At 40.8% G+C, this 19,494-nt stretch overlaps 2 long non-coding RNA genes across 2 annotated transcripts; one reads left to right on the top strand and one right to left on the bottom strand.

The window, feature by feature from the left end:
* Positions 1-379: 379 nt before the first annotated feature.
* LOC122679567 lies at positions 380-7,296 on the bottom strand. The gene is made up of 3 exons (XR_006336438.1): positions 7,203-7,296; positions 3,479-3,590; positions 380-695 (listed from the first exon to the last, which is right to left on the bottom strand). It is a non-coding gene; the product is annotated as an uncharacterized LOC122679567 (long non-coding RNA).
* LOC122679566 lies at positions 964-19,094 on the top strand. Its single transcript, XR_006336437.1, has 3 exons — positions 964-1,282; positions 1,753-1,935; positions 18,358-19,094. It is a non-coding gene; the product is annotated as an uncharacterized LOC122679566 (long non-coding RNA).
* Positions 19,095-19,494: the final 400 nt, after the last annotated feature.

Below are 19,494 nucleotides of genomic sequence, written 5' to 3' on the forward strand. Positions count from 1 at the left end.
TTGCAATTACACTTTTCTACCACTAGATGATATGCACGTATAAGGAAGATGAGAACCCTCCTGCATTTCCTTTCTGCATCAGTGGCCACGGTGATGATGGGTAAGTTAGGGTATCCAGAATTCAATTCCAGATGTTACTAGAAATAAAAGAAACAGATGGGAATGCAAAGAACTGCCAGCGTTGACCAGGCAGCAAGTGTGATCACTCCAAATTTATCAAACACATCCTCCCATCCAGCCATCAAAATATCACCTATAGGACAAATTCAGTTTACCACCTCTCTTTATAAATAAAGTTTTATTGGAACACACTCATGTTTATCTGCTTAGGGGCTGATTTTGTTCTACAATGACAGAGGTGAGTACTGAGACAGAAACTGAATGACTTGTAAAATTTAAACATATTTCTACTGGGTCCTTTACAGAAAAGTTTTCCAATGCCTAGTGTTAACACACAAGGTCATACCAACTCATTTAATCTTTACAAGTCTAAGGTTGTGGGAATGTGTTATTACTATTTGTTTGACAAATAAAGAAAGTGATAAGGATACAGTGAATGAATCCTGGTACATACAGTAAATGACTGTAGCAGACATCGATGACCAAGACAGTGAGTAGTGATGCATGCCATGCCTGATACTGTGGGGTTTGTGTAACCAAGACGAATGACAGTTGGCTTCAAAGTTGTGGGGAACCTAGAAAGAAGAAATTAAAATTATTGCAAGGTCATGCTGGCCTTCTGTGTGATCCACAGGTAGAAATGTCACAGGGATGGAGAAGCTGCCCAGGAGCACTTTCTCCCAATGTGACACTTATTCAGACATATTTTAAGAAACTATTTTGACACAATAACTGGTAAGACTGAAGATGACTCATCACATGAAAACAGAGCTTAAATTGTGATTGAAACATCAGCGGTCAAGTGGAGAGACACAGGGAAAAGGCTGTCAAAGGAAGGCTTCTTCTAATGTCCTACTTTTCTCTCAGTCTAAGGCGGTATTTTCTCCCTCAGTGCTGGCAATACCTGGGCCCTCAGAATGTCTGCTGGAGATGGTGGAAGCTGGGATAGGGGCTGGGGAGCAGGGTGCTGTTCAGCTTTAGAGTTTCCTAGATTCCTAGTCATCGTCAAGGATGTTGTTCCCAATAGTTTATTATAATGTGCAGTGAAGTATTGGGATAACCCCTGGTGGTTCATTCCACATTTGTGATTACTGGTCTTTTTTTTTTCCTCCTGAAGTTGGGTAACTAATTGCCTCAGAGTCATACATCATGAGGAGGAAAGGTAAGAATTAGGAACTGGGTGAGCCAATGTAGTCCTTTGTTCCACACGAAGAGACGGGGCCACATCGTCTAGGATCCGAGGGTTTTCTACATGGACACGCCCCAAGCTCCTGCTCTCTTCTTCCTTTGCTCTAAGAATACCTATTTATTATTCTTCCACCTTGTGATATCCTTTTTCCTTAGGATATATACCCCACATCCCTACAGAAAAGGAAGCCCTGCTAGACTGTTCCTCCCACTCAATCTTTGTTGACTCTAGGAAAGGGCAGGTGCTAATGTTTGGTGTCTCTCTGGGGTGAGGTGGGGGTGTGGGTGGTGGACGGTCAGGAACAGGGAGTAGGAAGGAGGCACTCTGAAGCTTTGCAGAGGGATGTGGGGAAAGAGCACGATCTTCGATTTCAGGGAGCCCCTGTTTTCTCATTGAGTCTGAAATAAAACTTCCTGTGGTAATAATTACTTTTTCTTCTAAAGACCATCCTATCTGAGTTACACAAGAAATTCATATTCCTCCTAGTAACATGGCTTGCAACCCCCTTCCCACTCCTGTGTTTGTAAAATAATCATCCCAGCCTCCTTACACCAATGGAGCCTGTGTCCGCGTTGCCGTTACGGGATGAATGTCCCAAGTCCAGCTCCCTTTGCTTTAATACCCAGGTAAGTATATACATAGGTTCATATGTATGCGTGTATTTATGTATTTAGAGTTGATTTTGGTCGGGACAGGGTATATGGGATAGTGTCAGGCTGAAATTGATAAAGATAATCTAAGTAATTGGAATTCAGGAAAAGGTAGAGTGGTCAGACACGACCTTTTGAAAGTTAAGTGAGTTAGGCTCTGTGGGAATTTTGGATATGTAAAGGAAGGGGCATTTTAGACTATGAGGCGGAGAGGCAGGGGTCTGGGCTTGAGTGTGGACAGTCTAGGAGAAGATAACTCTGGAAAGGCCTGAATTTAGGAGTTCAGGTTAACTATCAGGTTAAAATTTGAACTTGAGCCTGTAAAGAACTCATAGTCCTGTAAAGAACCAGGAGAATTTGACTAGAGGAGTATCACTGACTATGAACTTTTCAAGGGTAAAACCATCATGTTTACCTTTTCTCATCTGTGTTTAGCTAAGTGACCACTGACATGTGGTCAGGTTTCAACCAATTTCAAGCACAGCAGTGATATTTTAGGAAAAGTAATCTGGGGACTAGGTATGGAATGGATTGCAGAGTCAAGACAGAAAATGGAGAAAGAACAGGAGTGAGTGCAAAGACATACACATATTACTTTCTTTTATGAAACAGTCCTTGTAAAATGATCAAATTTAAATTCTTATTGCTAGTCCCACAACTATAGTTGGAAATTGCTGAACATGAATCAATCATCACAACTGTAATTGTAACCAGAAATAGGAAATGTTTCATAAAAAGTCTGTTTGTTTTACTTTTGACTACGTGGCTATGTCTTACTCTGCCCAGTTTAGGATATTTCACAAATGTATCACCATGAAAAAAATTAACCTGGAAAGTAGATTTTGTGTTTTTCTCAATCACAATTTTTCCCAATTAGTGTGAATAGTTATTTAATAAATATTATTTTATTTTTATTCATACCATCTTCAGATCTATATGGGAATTAAAAAATTTTTTGAAATTTATTTTGTTATTAAATGAAAGTCAGATAAGAAGAAAGGATTAAGTCTGAGTTATCAAAATTGGTTTTCTTCAATTCTTAATGCCTTAGCCTGCCCTTGATATTAGGTTGATGTGTTTCATTAGAAGGACTCACTTAAAATCTGTGTGTTATTGGGTAGAGGAATCAGGGCCAATGTCCATCCCTGGTTACGTCAAGTGGTGTCAAATTTGGCTTGCAATTCTCACTTCCTGTTGATTCCAAGAGAAGAGCTGCAGTTGGCGTCTGACAGTGAAAAACACGAAGCTCTGACACCAGGCTGAATTACTAATCACTACATGTCTTGTTCAGCCTAACCACTTTCCAAGCGATTAAATGAATTGGCCAGGTCAGTGACTCAGCTTCCGAGGGGGTGGCCAGCAGTCCAAGCTGATCTGCACATCCCTGCTTCCACTTCCCAAAGTCTGACCCAGAGCTCCCTCCGAAGGGTGATTTCCCCTTTGGAGTTTGTCTCTCCCGGGACTGAAAGACGGACACAAATGATGAAGTGTATAGTCTACTGGAGAAGGGCCATCTCACCATGAGTCTTTGGCGGGAAAGAGTTGCAAGAATGTCATCTTTCATCAGCTGGTGTCACTCTCTGGAACCAGTCACAAGTAGCTGGGTGTGGTAGGGTGAAGTTGTCTGAAGTCTGAATGGAGAAAAATATATTGAGGAGGAAACATGAACTTATTTTTTCTCTTTTGGCTTAACTGTCAGTAGATACAGTATCCCCTTGTTTGTTTCAGTAACTACCAAAGGTTCCTGAAGACGTCACTGCTTTAGAGTGGTATATTCACTCGTCTGGTTTTCTAAGTGATTAGCTGAACTTTGCTGCTTTTATGAAGCTTAATGTCCAGTTACCATAAAAAGCAGCACATGGTCAGTGGTGGAAATAGGGGTGGGGTTGTAGGAGCCTCTTGGGAACACAGTTCCTGGAACTCCCAGCCTCATATGCAAATTAGATTAAACTGCTCTGTGGCCAGGCTGGGACTCCCAAAGCAAATAATTCCCATTCCCACCTCTTTTCTTAGCATTGTCTCCTGTGGGAATAAAGAAATCACTTTCAATTTATTTCAGCTACTGCCTTGATTTAAAAAAGGACATCACAGGCCTGAGTGTGTCCACCTTGCTTAAGAAAACTTCTTATCAGTTAACCTCTTACATACTTGAAAGAAAAAGATCTGGAAATCTTTAGGAGAAAATACTGTAAGTCAAAAAGTCTTATTTTCTCAGAAAGGAAGTAGAGTCTTTTGACTGGCTGGTGCCACCACCTCCTTCAGGCGATTTTCATTCTTGGCATGAAACTTTTAGTCATTTCTCATATTCCCTTTGTTTTGATTAGTTACTGCCTGATAACTTGACAACACTCAAATGCGAGAGCTTCAGAAGGGGAGGGTGGCAGGGAGGAGAGACACCCTCCAGCAAGCAATGATTGCTTGAAAACTTTTTCTTCCCCCTTACACATGATACTTCTCAACTACGAGACCGGAAGGTGAACTGGAAGAACACATTCAAAACCACAACCTGGACTCTCTAAGAGTGGCCATTTCAGAGTTCTCTGGAAAGAACGGGAGAGCATGTGCACACCAGAGAGCTCACATGAAAGTCAGTTCTTTCCCAGGACACCCCAGTACTTCGGCCTTACCCGCACAGATGTGCTCCGAGCCCTGCAGACAGCATCTGCTTGTTCTATCTGTGGGGAAAAGCAGCATGTATTTGTGAGCTCGGCAGGAGCACAACTTTCTTTTTTTTTAATTGGATCTTCGATGCCATTCGTGTTTTTAGAATTTCACATCTTGGAACAAAAGAATATGAACCGCTGGAGATTCTAGATGCTTTGTGACTCCCTCTCCTGTTCATTTTTTTTTTTTTTTAAGTTCTAAAGGTCTGATTCATTTATCACACTGTTTTAAAATTTTTATTTCACTTATTTTTGGCTGCACCAGGTCTTCATTTCTGTGAGCATGCTTTCTCTAGTTGCGATGATCACGGGCTGCTCTCCAATTTCAGTGCCCAGACTTCTCATTGCGTTGCTTTCTCTTGCTGTGGAGCACAGGCTCTAGGAGCAAAGGCTTTGGCAGCTGCAGCCCTTGGATTTGGTATTTGCAGCTCTCGGGCTCTAGAGCATGGGCTTAGTAGTTGTCATGCACAGGCTTAGTTGCTCCAACGCATGTGGATCTTCCCGGACTAGGGATCAAACCTATGTCCCCTACCCTGGCAGGCAGGTTCTTTACTCACTCGACCACCAAAAAAGTCCTCTGTTCATTTCTTATCTGCTTCTCCTGTCTTCGAATTTCACAGAGAGAAAATCAGGGCAGGAGATATGAAGAGACTTGCATGAGAACATAGAACGTTTATTCTTGGTTTCATTCTTTGTTACTGATTTGTTTAGTTATCAACCAGATATTCAGTGAGGATCTCTTATGTCCCAGGCACATTCTGGGACCCGGTTGTGGGCAAAAATGTCACCGTACTTGCCCTCTTGTGTCTTATAATTTATTGGGGGAAATACATACTAATAACAATAATCACACAAGAATATACATCTTTATCTGTAATAAGTGCTAATTATTGCCCTAAGAGAACAAAATAGGCACATTTGAGCTGATCCAAGAGGTAACAGAAGGTTTCCTTGAAGAAATGAGGATCCTTCTTAAGTGACCCTTAGGAAGGATGAGTAGGACCTAAGAAGGCCCATAAAGGAGGGAATGGTCTTCCTGGCAGAGAGAAGGTTGAGAAAATATCCTGTGATGCATGGAAGTGTGAGAGTATGAAAATCAGACAAAGGGTCAATGTGACTGAAGTGAAGAGGGCGGGGGAGAAGGAAGGAGATGGGGTGACTGCCGAGTTAAGAGCCAGACACATGGGAAATTATGGTTCATTTTGAGCTTTGTTTTAGGATTATTGGGAAGGCCAAGTAGTGAGCAATGGGTGGGGGCAAGATTGGATGAGGAAGATCATGGGAGACTACTGCAATAGTCCAGGCAACAGGTAATGGAAGCTTGTTCTAAAGTCGTAAGTGGTGCAGACTTAGAGAATGAACTTATGGTTGGCAGGGGGTTGGTGGGGGGTGGAGGGGATGGGAGGGAAGGATGAGGGTATAGATACTTAGGGAGTTTGGGATGGATATGTACACACTTCTGTATTTAAAATGGGTAACAAACAAGGACCTACTGTATAGCACAGGGTACTCTGCTCATTGTTATGTGGCAGCCTGGATGGGAGGGGCGTTTGGGGGAGGATGGATACATGTGTAAGTATGACTGAATCCCTCTGCTGTCCACCTGAAACTATCACAACATTGTTAATTGGCTATAGCCTAGTACAAAATTAAAAGCTTTTCTTTTCTTTTTTTAAAGAAAGTAGTAAGTAGTGGAAGAGAGGGGAAAGGAGCAGATGCATTCAAGAGATATTTAGAATGTGAAAATGACAGGATATGGGGAGGGAGGGATGAAGTGGGGGCAAGGATGACTCCAGTTTCTGAATGGGGCTAAAGGATGGATGATGGTTTCATTCATCAAGACAAGGAAGTCCGGAAGGCAGGAGTAAAGGAAACAGGATAAGTTTATTTTAGGAAGTGTTGAAGTTAGATGGTAAGTTGTAGATTGACTCTATGAGTCTGGCCCTGGAAGGTAAGTTTAGGCTAAAGATAAAATATTTGTGAATGAGTTCTTTATAGTTTTGACACTGATGTGATTTATTTCTCTTCAGCATCTTTCCAGGACAACATTTTTATAAATAGAGATAAATCAAATGGTCTCAGACACTAGGCTAAGTGAATTATTCAATGGCTTACTTTATATGGCAGGGATTTGAGGGGCTGCTGGGAGGTAGGTCTAGTGTGGAAGAGTTAGAAGATGTATGATTCGAAGTATATCAAAAGCTACTCTTGTGTGCAAATAATCATCTTCTCTCTGTTGACCTGCTAGAGGGCCTAATATTGCTTGCGATCATGTTGCTCTTTAAGAAGTTCTAATTTTATTTGGCTTAGAGTGATAAAACTTTAGTAAAAGTTGCCTACACCAAACTTCTCACTCGAAACAAGTTTGCTTTACAAAACCTCTAGACATAGAGCCTCAGCTTGACCATGTCTGTGACGGGGAATCCAATATTTGACAAGGCAGTGCAGATTTTTAGTTCTGTTCCCCAAATTCTTCCTTGTATTGATTTTCCCATCCAGCATGACACATAATAGTTCTCCTGCTCTTCCACAGAGCAGACGATCAACTAGCATTAACCCGTCCATCATTGCTACTCTCACCTCAGCTGCTGAGAGATGAATGGTTTAGATTCAACTGCCATTGAACCACTTGGAGAGACATCATCTCAGAGTCACAACAACCCTTTGAGGTTTGTATTATTCATCTAGAAAGAAATGAGGAAACATTCTCAGAATTAAATGACTTACCCAATGACATCACAAAAGAAAAAGCAGAGGCAGGATTTGAACCCAAGTATTCTGACTCCCAGTCCAGAGTCCAGCCCAAGCTGCCTTGATAACTTGGGTTCGAACTCTGCTGACTTCTAAAGGTAACACATTAGCTGGCACTTAGGGGCTTCCCTGGTGGCTCAGAGAGTAAAGAATCTGCCTGCAGTTCAGGAGACCCTGGTTCGGCCCCTGGCTTGGGAAGATCCCCTGGAGAAGAGAATGGCAATCCACTCCAGTGTTCTTGCCTGGAGAATTCCATGCACAGAGCAGCCTGGTGGGTTATAGTCCATGGGGTCACAAAGAGTTGGACATGACCGGGCGACTAACACATTCACTTCACTTTCAGCAAATGATCAGTGGATAGCCCTGAGATGGTGCTCACCGACTTGACCCTTGTGGACCAAGTGATGTGTGCCAGGCACTTGACCTTTAACAGCTGGATAGAACACTCATCCTCACTTTTCTTTTTATCAGACTTCACTCCTTGTTAGTTAAAAAATAGTGAGGATATATCCCAAATATATTTATATGTGTATGTCTCGATTCAGTACAAATATGAATACAATTAATTTTTAAAGTTATTTCTTTTTAAACCATGTATTTATTCATTTCTGGCTGCTCTGGGTCTTTGTTGCCACACACAGGCTTTCTCTGGCTTCAGCAAGTGGGGGCTACTCTTCCTTGTGCTGCATGGCTCCTCACTGCAGTGGCTTCTCTTGTTGCAGAGCACAGGTTCTAGGTTCTAGGTTCTTGGGGCTCGGTAGTTGTAGCGCACGATTTAATTGCCCCATGGCATGTGGAATCTCCCTGGACCAAGGATCAAACCCGTGTCCCTTGCATTGGCAGGTGGATTCTTAACCACTGGACCACCACGGAAGTCCTATAGTTATTTTTAAATATAAGTTTTTAAAAAACCCATAAAAATATACATGGGAGTCCTAGTATTTTCTTTTCTTATCCCAGGGAATTATCTTCACGGATCATCTCAGTCTTCTCCTGCTGGAGGGCCCACTGAAAGGGAGGCAGGGGCCAGGGCAAGAGAGAAGCCCAGTGTGACAGGCTATGGCGAGTTGGGGTACAACACCTGGGGATGTCTGGAAACATTTCAGAGGTGCTGGCGACGAGTCTCCCCTCTGTGCGGCCCAGCTTCTCCTCCGTTTCTGCTAAGATCTCTCTGCAGGTTCACAGGGAGTGAAAGGGCTTATTGCTCCAGTCTGCATTGTTTGCCCTTGGCTTTAATCGCCACTTGTGTCCTGGGCTATGTGGTAATGGCACTAATAGCTAACATTTGTTGATGGCTCCCTATGTGCCACTGTGTGAAGAGATTTACACACATTACCTCATTGTCCTCGTTACACCCCTGTGAGGCCCTGCTATCCTCATTTCACAAATAGGAAAACTGAGGTGTGGAGAGCTGTGACTTACCCAGGGGGAGCATGTCTAGTAAGTGGCACAGCTGGGATTTGAACCCAAGTCTGTTCTCCACAAAATCATTTATTCTAACGTGCTTTCCTGTACTCTGCCAGTAGGATTCATGTTTAGATTACTGATAGCTGTCTGGGTGTATTTCCAGCACTAACAGTAACTCAGATGGGAAGCATCAGCACTTGTACAGGTGTGGATAAATGAGAAGAAACCCTCGGGTTTACAGAAGTGCAAATGTGTCAGTTGAGCCACAAATGAACTTCTCTAACCCAATCTGAGTCCTTTACTTCCAGATAACTTGGCTGTCATGACTTCTGGCTTCTGGTAACAAATATACACTGAATACTTTTCTGGAGAAATTTGGAGGGTATAGTTGTTGTTTAAGGCACCTGAGTTCCATTACAGACTATATACATGGTTCAATCTTACACTTAACAGTTTGACTTTTTTAAAGAGAGAGAGATGTCAAGGGATCCAGGAGTAAAACATTATCTGTCGGAAGGCCTCAGGCTAGTGGAGTCAGATAGACATGAGTTGGAATCCTCACTCTGGTGTTTATAAGCTGTGAGAACTTTGGCAAATTATCATTCTTCCAGTCTTAATTTCTACATCTTCAAAGAGAAGATAGCAATGCCTGCTTCAAGGTGGTGTTGTGCGGATTAAATCATATATAGACCCAGTGCTCGGTGCTCAGTAAGAGCTCAACAGGTGGAAGCAAGTATTGTTCTCGGTGGCCCCTCTTTGTCTAAGAGGCACTGAATGAGCGTTTGTGGCAGAAGTCTATGTTTTCTGCTGTGCTGTGTTTGCGTGCTTAGTCGTATCTGACTCTTTCCGATGCTTTGGGCAGTAGGCCACCAGGCTCCTCTGTCCATGGAATTCTCCAGGCAAGAATACTGGAGTGGGTAACCATTTCCTTTTCCAGGGGATCTTCCTGACCCAGGGACCAAACTCATGCCTCCTATGTCTTCTGCATGGCAGGCTGATTCTTCACCTGCTGAGCCATCGAGGATATCCTGTTTGAAATGAAAAAGTTTTTATTTTTTATTTTTTTTCTGAATCTCCTCGGTAATGTGCTTCCACAGAAAAAGAAATGTTTCCACAAAGAGGAGCAAGAACTGGAGGCATGATGGGCTGGAGAAGGCGGCTCCGAGAAGAAAAGCATTCTGGCGATCAGCAACCCTCTCCCGAGGGGGCCCAGATGTAGGCCAGATGCTACAAATCTGTAGAGACACACTGGGCTCCGTGACTCTTGTGCCATGACTTTCATCCATGTGGGCATGAAGGATATTGAGTGATCTCACTCCGATTATTGAGAGTGACTTCAGGGCTCTGGAAACATGGGTGTAGGAGGCTGGGACTCAAGGGTGGTCTTGACAATCCTCCCAGTTGAACAGAAGGGTTTCTGGAGCAGACAGCTAGGCTCTGGTGACACATGCCTACTTCACAGGCCTCACCCGGTGCCACCCTCAGAAGAAGGCTCAGCAAAAAATGCTGAAGGGACTTCAATGGGATGTGATTTTTGATTTCTGTCTTGGCAGAAATCATCTCTGGAGACTTTTACTTGGTGTTATTAAAGTTGATTTCGATGTGATCTTCACTGTAGTGATTCTTCCTACAGTCACATTCTCTTCAATCAGCCTGTTATGGACTGTTTTCTAGCTGGAATTTCACAACACTGCTCCATGTTCCATTCCATGCTTTTCAAAAAATATAAATATTTATTTATTTGTGTACTTGAACTACAGTTGATTTACAAGTTAGTTTCAGGAGTACAGCATAGTGATTCAGTATTTGGTACATTATACTCCATTTTAGGCTATATACTCCATTTAGGCTAGAAAATAGTCGCTTTAATTCCCTCTTCTATACAGTATACCCTTGTTGCTTATCTATTTTATATTTGGTAGTTTGTATCTGTTAAACCAAAACCCCTAATTTGTCCCTCCCCCTTCCTTTTCCCCTTTGGAAACCACAGGTTTATTTTCTATATTTGTGAGTCTGTTACAGTTTTGCACTCATTTGTATTACTCTTTAGATTCCACATATAAATGATAATATTCAGTATCTGTCTTTGACTTCTTTCTTTTTTTTTTGTTAGTTATCTGTGTTATGTATAGTAGTATATATATGTGTATGACTTATTTCACTAAGCATAATATTCTTTAGGCCCATCCATGTTGCTGCAAGTGGCATTATTTTGTTCTTTTTTCTTGGCTGAGTAATATTCTATTGTATATCTGTACCACATCTTGTTTTTCCATTCATCTAGGACACCTATGTTGCTTCCATGTCCTAGCTATTGTAAACAGTGCTGCTATGAACATTGGGGTACATGTGTCTTTTTCAGTTATGGTTTCCTCAGGGTATATGCCATTAAAGGGATTGTTGGGTCATATGGTAGTTTTATTCCTAGTTTTTAAAGGAATCTCCATACTGTTTTCCATAGGGGCTGTACCAATTTACATTCCCACCAAGAGTGTAGGAGAGTTTCCTTTTCTTCACACTCTTTCCAGCATTTATTGTTTACAGATTTTTTTTTTTATGATGATCATTCTGACCAATGTGAGGTGATAGTCATTATAGTTTTTATTTGCATTTCTCTAATAATTGGTGATGCTGGCATTTTTCCTGTGCTTTTTGGCCATATGTATGTCTTATCTGGAGAAATGTCTAGTTAGGTCTTCCACCCATCTTTTTTTGATTGGATTGTTTGTTTTTTTGATGTTAAGCTGCATGAGCTGTTTGAATATTTTGCAGATTAATCCTCTGTCAGTTGCTTCATTTGCAAATATTTTCCCCCATTCTTAGGGTTGTCTTTTTGCTTTGTTTATGGCTTCCTTTGCTATACACAAGCCTTTAAGTTTAATTAGATTCCATTTGTTTACTTTTGTTTTTATTGTCATGTAAAAAAAATTTTTATTACTGATGCAGCTTTCTTTATGTTTCTTTTGCTTGAAGTCACTCAGTTTCTCGGACCTGTGAATTTACAGTTTTCATCAGATTTAGCCATTACTTCTTCAAATATTTTACTGCCTCTCCTTCTTCTGAGGTTCCAGTTATACATATGTCAATTCACTTAATATTGTTCCATAGTTTTCTATTCTTTCCTTTCCCCCATGATATCTTTTCTCTTGTGTTTCATGTTGTATACTTTTTTTGTTCTATCCATACCATCTACTTCTGCCATGTCTCAGTTCAGTTCAGTTCAGTTGCTCAGTCGTGTCTGACTCTTTGCGACCCCATGGACTGCAACACGCCAGGCCTCCCTGTCCATCACCAATTCCCGGAGTTTACTCAAACTCATGCCCATTGAGTCGGTGATGCCATGTCTAATCTGCTGTTAATCCCACTTGGGTTATTTTTCATCTCAGATATTGCTGTTTTTCATTTCCACAATTTGTATGTTTTCATACTTTCCACATCATCTTGATCATAGTTAAAGTTTTCTCTACTTTTTGAAACATAAGAAGTCCATTTACTGTAGCTGATTAGCACCCTTGACTTTTTTTTTGCACCCTTGATTTTTATTAAGTCTATCATGTGTGTCATTTCTGAATCTGTTTCTATTGATTGCTATGTCTTCTCATAATGAGCCATATTTTTCTGTTTCTTTGCATGACTAATAGCTTTTAAAATTATTTTTGATTTAAAGTAGATTTTGTGAATTTTCTATTGTTAGTTGCTGGATTTTTAAAATCACTTGAAACATTACAATTCAGGGCTTCTTTCTAGGACACAGTTACTTGTTGCCAGTTTTGTTAAGGGAAACCTGGAGCAGTCTTTGGTCTAGGGTTCATTTGGCCATACTCCTGAGACAATATTCTCTGAGGACTCTATTGAATGCCCTGTGTGTTAGGAGTTCTTTCTGTTATGGCTCGTGAAAGTAGCAACTCTTTTTATACTGTATTCTCCCTGAAGTTGTTTTATTTGCTCCCTTTCTTTGGCCTTTATAGTTTTCTCACATGTGCTAATCAATAGTTAACCAAAGACTTCAGGGTCACTCTCTGCCCATGTCCAGAGTTTTTTCAGTGAAGCTCTCCCTTCTCCAGAATTTGTCTCCAAAATACGATCTGCCTTGGGCTCTCTGAATCTCAGACTCTGTTTCCTCAGCTGAAGGAGACTGCTCGGCTCTGTTTGGGTCCTCGGTCCCTAAGCTGCGGTCAATAAGTGTTCCCCAGGTGTTAGGCTGGGTGACTTGCAGGGCTTATCTTGTTTAACGTTTCCCTTCTCTCAGACCTGACTATCTTACCAAATAGTTGTCCAGTTTCTGAAAACTGTTGATCTCCTATTTTATCTGATTTTTTAAATTGTTTAAGCTGTTTAATTCTTATCAGCAAGCCCTGGATCCTTTGCTATGGACAGAATTTTGACAATTATTGATTTAAAAAATCTGAAAGTGAAAGTTTGATCTTTATTTCTTTGACTACTGGTAAGGCTGAATTTCCCCCAAATACATTTTGTTTATATTTCTTCTTCCCTGACTAGATACTACCGATTTTCAATTTTTCTATTGTGTTTTCTCTGTGCCAGAGGGTTCCACATTGAAAAATTTAGTTCCTGCTGTAGTTTGCATTACAACTGGTCATGCCTAAATTACAGTGCTCTTTCTCTCTGGCAATTGGGAATCTCCTTTCAGATGAAGGACTTTCATGCCTTGAAGTTTTTTAGGAGAAGTTTTTGTTTTTGTTTGAAATATTTAAGGCTAGAAAAATGCATCAGTTACTGACTTTTCTTTCCATTACATTACTACTCAAGATCAAATGCCAGGAACAATGCCTAATCACTGAACTTGATTTCTTTTAATTAATTTTGGTCTGAAAGTATATTGGCAACTAAGTCTAAATGAAAGGGAGATGGAAATATATCATGTAATGCATCCAACATATTAAACAGTGATTAATGAATGCTCTGCTATTGAAGTCTTTTGGGAAGAACTGATGGATGAACTGAGGACAAATGGAAACTTCACTAAATGTAGTTTCACAATTTAAGCACCAGCCTAAATCTTATCTGAAGGATGTTAGTGGATTTATTGATGTAGAAAAAGTCATTGAATTACCATTACTCAAAACTGCCCTTGATTACTCTGTATATGAAATTATCATCATTATAATGACTTTTTAATTTACTATCATATTAGGGTCAGCCACTAACTTTTTTGTTACACAATGATTTGAACTCCTGATTTTGATCACATCTATCTATAACACACAATTTAGCTGTCTCGTCCGTAAAGTCCAGAAATTATATTTTCCCTTTTTAATGTCTCTTCAAAATAAAATTATCTTCTGAGATAACAATTAGGGCAATGCAATTTTCCCAGCTTGTATGCTGGCTTCATGCTAACATCATCAGACCACTTGCAATTTTCATCTGCACAACAGAGTACAATTCCCCAGTGTTGCCTCATGTTCACTGATACTTTGTTGTTGCTCAGTCACTCAGTCTTGTCTGACTCTTTGCAACTCCATGGACTACAGCATGCCAGGCTTCACTGTCCTTCACCATCTCCTGGAGCTTCCTCAAAATCATGTCCATTGATTCGGTGATGCCATCCAACCATTTCGTCCTCTGTTGACCCCTTCTCTTCCTGCCTTCTATCTGTCCCAGCATCAGGTCTTTTCCTATGAGTTGGCTCTTCATATCAGGTGGCCAAAGTATTGGAGTTTCAGCTTCAGCATCAGTCCTTCCAGTGAATATTCAGGGTTGATTTCCTTTAGGACTGACTGGTGTGATCTCCTTGCACTCCAAGGGATTCTCAAGAGTCTTCTCCAACACCATAGTACAAAAGCATCAATTCTTTGGTGCTCAGTATTTTTTATGGTCCAGCTCTCACACCCATACATGACTACTGGAAAAACCATAGCTTTGACTACATGGACTTTTGTCGGTAAAGTAATGTCTCTGCTTTTCAATACGCTGTAGGTTTGTCATGGCTTTTCTTCCAAGGAGCAAACATCTTTTAATTTCATGGCTGCAGTCACCATCTGTAGTGATTTGGGAGCCCAAGAAAATAGTCTGTCACTGTTTCCATTGTTTCTCCATCTATTTGCCATGAAGTGATTGGACTGGATACCATGATCTTAGTTTTTTGAATATTGAGTTTAAGCCAGATTTTCATTCTCCTCTTTCACCTTCATCAAGAATCTCTTTAGCTGTTCTTCACTTTCTGCCATAAGGGTGGTGTCATCTGCATTTCTGAGGTTATTGATATTTTTCCTTTACATATTGTTTATTTTTTGTGGGTGGGGGGAGAGCAAGGTACCAGGATATAACACACTTTTCTTATCTTTCCAGTTTAAGAGTTGGATCTGGTAGTAATATAGATAGAGATCAATGTATCAGCTCTTTTTACTGATAAAGTCATTTGGAGCATGTGACTTGTATGCTTTGGCCCAAAGGAGTTTGCTAATATTTCAATCTTGATAGACAGACTCCAGCCACTTCCCCTTTAGTCTCTGACACAGCAGGAAAAGTTCAGATCTTTCCCAGATGGTAGCCCCTTACATTTGGCAGGAAGATAATTAAGAAGAGAGGAGATAGGAAAGAACTGAGAGAAGCAGGCTAGTTCTCATCCCAGAGCAACTATTTACCATTGGTTACTTAACCTCCATGGGGCTTCCCTAAGTGGCTCAGTGGAGAATCTGCCTCCCAATGCAGGAGACATGGGTTTAGTCCCTGTATCAGGAAGATCCCCTGGAGTAGGAAGTTCAGTTCAGTTCAGTCGCTCAGTTGTGTCTGACTCTTTGAAATGTCATCCTATTCCAGTATTCTTGCCTAGAAAACTCCATGGACAGAGGAGCCTGCCAGGCTACGATCCATGGGGTTGCAAAGAGCCAGACACAACTTAATGACTGAGCAAATACACACTCACTTAACCTCCATAGCCTGTTCCCTTATCTGTGAAACAGAATTAAACTACCTGCTCATCTTACCTGACTGATACGAAAATTCAGTAAGAAGACACTTGATGAATGTGCGGTTTTAAAAAGTAATTTATTCCTAAGGGTGTTTTTAGTGGCCAGTTGTTGCTAAATGACAAAAATCTGCTTGAAGAATATAATAGCAATGTAAATAATATCAGTTGCCCTTTATAGATGCCTTTTCATATCAAGTCACTGTGCTAGGGGCTTGACATGCATTCTCTCTACATTCCCTCAACAGATATTCTGTTTAAATGCTTTTTATTTTTATTTATTTATTAAAATTTTTTTTTAAATTGAAGGATAATTGCTGTATAATGTTGTGTTGGTTTCTGCCATACCACAATGTGAATCAGCCATAATATACATATATTCCTTCCCTCTTGAACCTCTCTTCTACTCCCTGCTCTCCCATCCCACCCCTCTAGGTCATCACAGAGCACCAAGCTATACTCCCCACTGTCTATTTTACGCTTGGATGCATCCAGCATGGTCAGTCGCTTCACTCATGTCCGACTCTTTGTGACCCTGTGGACTGTAGCCTGCCAGGCTTCTCTGTCCATGGGATTTTCCAGTCAAAAATACTGAAGTGGGTTGCCATACCCTTCTCCAGGGGATCTTTATGATCCAGGGATTGAACCTGTGTCTCCTGCGTCTCCTGCATTACAGGCAGATTCTTTACCGCTGAGCCACTTGGGAAGTCATTTTACACATTGTACTGTATCTATTTCAATGCTGCTGCTGCTGCTGCGTCACTTCAGTCGTGTTTGACTCTGTGCGACCCCATAGACAGCAGCCCACCAGGCTCTCCCGTCCCTGGGATTCTCCAGGCAAGAACACTGGAGTGGGTATTTTAATGCTACTATCTCAATTTGTTCCACCCTTTCCTACTTCCGCTATGTCCACAAGTCCATTCTCTATGTCTGCATCTCTATTCCTGCCCTGCAAATAGGTTCATCGGTACTGTTTTATATTTCCTGTATCAATTCATCATAAAAATTATAGTTGCAAATCATTCTTATCCTCGGTTTACAATCTGACAGAAACTCTTCTTTTCTTCTCAAATAAATGTTAAGTTTTTGCTTTAACTCCTTGCAAAACTTTGCAAGAGTTTGTTGCTTTTGTTTCTTGGAAAAGGAAATCTCAACAACCCTGCTACTAAGTCTGCTGCTAAGTTGCTTCAGTCATGTCCGACTGTGTGATCCCATGGATGGCAGTCCACCAGGCTCCACCGTCCCTGGGATTCTCAAGGCAAGAAAACTGGAGTGGGTTGCCATTTCCATTTCCAATGCAATGCATGAAAGTGAAAAATGAAAGTGAAGTCTCTCAGTCGTGTCCGACTCTTCGCGACCCCATGGACTGCAGCCTACCAGGCTCCTCCTGTCCATGGGATTTTCCAGGCAAGAGTACTGGAGTGGGGTGCCATTGCCTTCTCCTAACAACCCTAGACCTCCTCAAGAGAAAAGGGGAGCAGAATCTTGCTCTGTCTTCTCATCACTTAAGTTTCCACTGAAGACAAAAGTGCCTGTAATGAGTATACGAAGTGGGCATTGAGGGCGAGACGACTGGAGGAGAGAAGTCATGTCCTGTGAGAACATATGTCCAGTGAAAGCAGAGACGTCTCCCCCGCCCATCTATCCTCCTTTGCTGTTTTGTTTGCTCTCTCGGCCTCTCCTCCACCTGGTTTGCTGGTCCTGGCTCTAGCCCACTGGAAGCAGAAGGAGTCCTGAGCCTTGGCCATACCTGGCTTCTGGCAGCTCTCACCGGGCATCTTCTCTGCTCCTCTCTGCTCACTTCTCTGCTCTCTCCCCAGACTTGAGCTCCAAGTTACATCGCCCAGAAGGGCAGGACAACCTCTTCCTTCTTCTCCATTGTGCTTGGGAGAATTATACAGTAGATGTACTCCATTCTGGCTTTGCCTCATTAAGAGGTCTCTATGGATTAATTCCCGAGAGATCGAATGTCGTTACTTTACTGTGGCAAAGTGAAATTAGTGCAAAGTAACAAGGAGCCAGATTAATGTGACCCCAGGAAATAATCCATAAAAAACTTATGAGGCCTTTAGCAGACTATAAATTGGATTTCAGACAGGGTCAAGGGAGGGGGAAGAATCATGTTAAAAACAACCAGTTTGCAATGAATAGAGCTAATATTTTAGCACTTCCAAATAGAAGAAAACACCAGAGTAAATAACTCTGAGAACCCAATGGCAATATTTTCTAACATGTGTAAATAATTGAAATTGTGATTATAATCCTAACTGAATTTTTCTTGCTTTATGGCTGCTGGGAAGTGTATTGTTCATTAAGCAGCACAGAACTGTAAATCAAAAGAACAAAGGAGAAGGCAAAAGAAAGAAATGAAAAAGAAAAATATCTTTTCTGGGTGATCAGTTGTCTGGCTTAGTCTGTAGGCAGGAGAATATGTGGTCTTCAGCCTTTTGCAGCAAAGCAGTCAGGCTTTGCAAAGATATATCCCTTCACAGGTCATAGCAGTTGTAGCAGAGCCTGAACAGCAAATAAACAACTCATTAGTTATCTCTACAGTGTTTTTCTGGGATAAAGAAACTGACTTTGAAAGAGGGGAAAAATGGTTTGGAGTCTGACAGGATACTGATTTTTCTTTTCTTCTCTTTTTAGCAGTAACAAGAATGGAGAAGTGATAGGCACTTGGTAGTTGTACCCAGAAATCCTGTGTCATCAGCTGTTCAAGAAAGGATGCCATGGATATTTTACAGAAATAGTAAAAATAATTCTAAAATGTATTTGGAACTGCAAAAGACCCCAAGCTGCCAAAGTAATTTTTAGCAAGAAGAACAAAGCTGAAATCACCACACTTCTGAATTTCAAACTATATTACAAAGCAATAGTAATCAAAATAATATGGTACTGGCATGGAAACAGGCATATAGACCAATGGAACAGAATAGAGAGCCCTGAGATAAACTGCATGTATATCATCAATCAATCTTCAACAAAAGCAGCAAGAATTCACAATGAGAAAAGAACATTATCTTTAATAAATGGTGTTGAGAAAATGGAATATCTACATGCAAAAGAATGAAACTGGATTCTTTGCAACATAAACACAAATCAACTTGAAATGAATTAAAGACTTGAACTTAAGACCTAAAACTGTAAAACTCTGGGAAAATGCTGTTTGACATTGGTCTTGGCAATAATTTTTCAGATATGACACCAAAAGCACAGGCAACAAAATCAAAAATGAGATAGGATCACATTAAACTGGAATGTTTCTGCACCACAGTGGAAACAACACACAAAATGAAAAAGCAACTTATGCAATGGAAAAAAAAAATGTTTGTAAGCCATAATCTGATAAGGGGTTAATATCTAAAATATGTAAGGAATACAACTCAATAGCAAAAAAAAAAAAAAGAAAACCTAATTGAAAACAAGCAAAGAACCTTCTTCTTCAAAGAAGACATACAAACGCATGAAAAGTTGCTCAACATTACTAATTATGAAGGAAATTAAAATCAAAACCACAATGAGGTATCACGTCATACCTGTTAGGATGGCTATTGACAGGATGCTGACAGGATGTGGAGGAAAGGGAACCCTTGTAATCCTGATGGTAATATTGATTAGTACAGCTATTATGGAAAGCAGTATGGAGATTTCTCACAAAATAAAAAAAAAGATCTACCACATGATCTAGTAATCCCATTTCTGGATATTTATCCAAAAGGAATTGAAATCAGGATCTTGAAGAGATATCTGCACTTCCATGTTCACTGCAGCATTACTTATAAT

The sequence above is a fragment of the Cervus elaphus genome, chromosome 21 (genome assembly GCF_910594005.1).
Source record: "Cervus elaphus chromosome 21, mCerEla1.1, whole genome shotgun sequence".
Taxonomy (NCBI): Eukaryota; Metazoa; Chordata; class Mammalia; order Artiodactyla; family Cervidae; genus Cervus; species Cervus elaphus.